This window comes from Grammomys surdaster, unplaced genomic scaffold (assembly GCF_004785775.1).
Source record: "Grammomys surdaster isolate TR1022 unplaced genomic scaffold, NIH_TR_1.0 358, whole genome shotgun sequence".
In the NCBI taxonomy this organism is placed as follows: Eukaryota; Metazoa; Chordata; class Mammalia; order Rodentia; family Muridae; genus Grammomys; species Grammomys surdaster.
In genome coordinates, this window is record NW_021604777.1 from 398,512 (window position 1) to 402,248 (window position 3,737).

The window sequence follows — 3,737 nt, forward strand, 5'->3', positions numbered from 1 at the left end:
CTAAACACAATAAAAGCAATATATAGCAAGCCAACAGCCAACATCAAATTAAATGGCAAGAAACTAGAAGCAATCCTACTAAAATCAGGGACAAGACTGCCCACTCTCTCCTTACCTATTCAATATAGTATTTAAAGTTCTAGCTAGAGCAATCAGACAACAAAAGGTCAAAAGAATACAAAATGGAAAGCAAAAGTCAAGGTATAACTATTTGCAGATGATATAATATACATAAGTGACCCCCAAAACTCCACCAGAGAACTCCTACAGCTGATAAACAACTTCAGCAAAGTGGCCAGATATAAATAAAATTAATAGCCTTCCTTTACATAAATGATTAATAGGTTCAGAAAGACATTAGGGAAACAATACCCTTCACAATAGCCACAAATAGTATGAAATATCTAGCTAGAACTCTTATCAAGCAAGTGAAAGATCTATAGGAGAACTTCAAATCTCTCAAAAAAGGAACGGAAGAAGTCCTTGGAAAATGGAAAGGTCTCCTGTTGTGCCCAGTTCTCAGTAATCCCAGAAGAACGCCAGGAATTACAAGTCTGATGTAAAAACAGTCTTTATTACACAAGTCAGACTCAGATCACAAGCCTTCCCCACTGGGCAGGTTAGGAACCCAATGCCCGATGCCCCAGTCCAGGAGCTTGGACTATACATGTGCATATGCACTAAGCTGGGATCCTTGAACTTTGGGACTATGTGACTGGGAAGGTGATAAGGGAGTGCCATCCTTCAACCCTGATAACATTTGTTTAGACAGTGGGGCAGACCGTGCAGCTGGAGAGGGACCTTCCTGACCTGGAAAAAGTAACTTATTGCCCTATCAAAAGCTAGTATATTTTTACAAACTGGTTACAGCTGTCTGGAAACACTTAATTGCCCCTCTCCCGTAGTCCAAGAGTGGACTTTCTATCCTTTCAAGGATATTGGTGTCTGCTTCCTTCAAGGGCAGGAGCCATCTGTACTGGGGAAGCTGGTTATCAATCAAAGAGAGTGTTGGCCTCAGTGAAGGCCTTCTGTCAGTTCCCAAGTCTGGCATCTGCCCTCCTGGGGGCAGGGGTGTCATCAGGGGAGAGTGCTACCATGAAAGGGGAGAAGAGTGATGGCAATATTCTGGCGTCAGGCTGGGTCCTCTCCAAAGGCCAGAGGCACCTAAGGGGCATTAGCTTCTCTAGACCCGTGTGGCAGGGAAATGCAGAGGCAGGCTCCCTGTGTCTCTTCACTCCCATGCTCATGGATTGGTAGGATTAACCGTGAAAATGGCCATCTTACCAAAAGCAATCTATAGATTCAATGCAATTTGCATAAAAATTCCAACACAATTCTTCACAGACATGGAAAGAGCAATTTTCAACTTCATATGGAAAAACAAAAAATCCAGGATAGCCAAAACAATTCTCAGTAATAAAATAACATCTGGGGCATCACTATCCCTGACCTCAAGCTGTACTACAAAGTGATAAAAAGAAAAAACAAAAACCAACCTCGTGATATTGGTACAAAGACAAGTCGATCAGTGGTATAGAATTGAAAACCCAGAGCCCCCTCGGCCTGCGCTTTGCTGCCAAACATTCCACAAGAAGCTCAATCTTCAGCTCCCCAAATTCCTTCCCAAACACTTTTGTTTCTCCTAAAAGGCTTTAAAATTAAGCAGATTATTTATTTCTGGGAAAAAAACACCTTTTATGAAGACTCTGGGGTACAGAAATATTAAGTAGGGCATCAGTGCTGTCACAAAAGTGCAGCTAAGGTTAGACAGCTGCATTTCCCACACTGTGCTCTACCTCCCCACCACCTGCACTGAAGCAGAAGAAAACAACCCCTTTTTGAGGCCATGGCCTTGAAAATGAGAACCAGGAGCCACTCTCTGTGTCGTAGCTTCACGGGTGCCAGTAAGCAATGGAAATTGATCTCAGTTCTCAGGACAGAAAGGATCTGGACAGGTTTATTAAGTTTTTGTCCTCAAGACTGTCCAAGTGATTGTCCAGACTCAACTTGGAAAAACAATTTGCACCCATTCATCATCTTCCCCGACGGGTTCAGATTGGTTCAATTTATCAATCAAAGACATCCAAGAAGTCACCTATGAATCAAAGAAGGCCCTATTGGGGCAGTTGCCTGCTGGGGGGCAATCTATGTGTGTGGAGATCTCACTCCAGACTTCCAAGAGAGAGACCATGGAGTTGAAAATTTGGTGTCTTAAAATGAATGAAAAACCACAACATATAACAAGGACACATGTTCCACTATGTTCATAGTAGCCTTGTTTATAATAGCCAGAAGCTGGAAACAAGCAAGATGTCCCTCAAAAGAGGAATGGATACAGAAAGTGCAGTAAGTACCCAATGGAGTACTACTCAGCTATTAAAAACAATGACTTCATGAAATTCTTAGGCAAATAGATGGAACTAGAAAATATCATCCTGAGTGAGGTAACCCAATCACAAAAGAACACACATGGTATACACTCACTGATGAGTGGATATTAGCCCAAAAGCTTGGAATACTCAAGATACAATTCACAGACCACATGAAGCTCAAGAAAAAGGAAGACCAAAGTGTGCTTCAATCCTTTTTAGAAGGGGGAACAAAATACTCATGGGAGCAAATATGAGGACAAAGTGTGGAGCAGAGACTGAAGGAAAGGCCATCCAGAGACTGCTCCACCTGGGGATCCATCCCATATACTGTCACCAAACCCAGAAACTATTGTGGATGCTAAGAAGTGCTTGCTGACAGGAGCCTGATATAGCTGTCTCCTGAGAGGCTCTGCCAGAGCCTAACAAATACAGAGGTGGATACTCACAGCCAACCATTGGACTGAGCATGGGGTCCTCAACGGAGGAGTTAGAGAAAGGACTGAAGGAGCTGAAGGGGTTTGCAACCCCATAGGAAGAACAATATCAACCAACCAGACCCCCTGCAAAGAGCTCCCAGGACTAAACCACCAACACAAGAATACACATGGAGGGACTCATGGCTTCAGCCACATATGTAGCAGAGGATGGCCTTGTCGGACATCAATGAGAGGAGAAGCCATTGGTCCTGTGAAGGCTCGATGCCCAGTGTAGGGGAATGCCAGGGAGGTAGGAGTGGGTAGGTGGTTAGGGGTACGCCCTCAGAGAAGCAGGGGGGAGGGGTATGGGATGGGGAATTCTGGGGGGAAACCAGGAAAGGGAATAACATTTGAAATGTGAATAAAGAAAATATCTAATAAAAAAAAAAGAAAAAAGAAATTAGCAAAAGCTTAAAAAAAAAGGTCTTTACTACATGATACAGATTGTTAGAGGCGACACTTAAATTTAATATTCTAAAAGTAAGAGCTCTGCAACAACAACAAAATGAATGAAAAGTGTGACAGAAATCAATATTTCCTACACTGTATACAGCCAATGGTCACTGCTGCTGAAGTCTCTTCTCACCTTACAAGGGTGACACCAGCCTATAGACTGTCCAGGAAACAAGGGCGTGGATATGTCATTTTGTACAGGATTTATTTGGGGAAGTTCAACTGAATGACTTAAGAGAAGGCTTCTAGGCAGCTCGAGTTGGAACAGTGGGCACCCTCTGTCTGCACCCTCACTCTCTCCTGTGGGGATTATCACTGATCATTTTGTTGACTGTCCCTATCCCAGCTCCTCTCCCATGTACCCTTGCCATTACGGAACTGCAGAGGAGTCACGTGCCCATCAGCGGGAGACTCTCAGGAAGGGTGGATCACGTGC

At 43.7% G+C, this 3,737-nt stretch overlaps 1 pseudogene; it reads left to right on the plus strand.

Annotated features, from left to right (window-relative positions):
- The first annotated feature begins 1,911 nt into the window (after positions 1–1,911).
- LOC114631356 overlaps positions 1,912–3,737 on the plus strand; it is a 2,578-nt pseudogene continuing 752 nt past the window's right edge.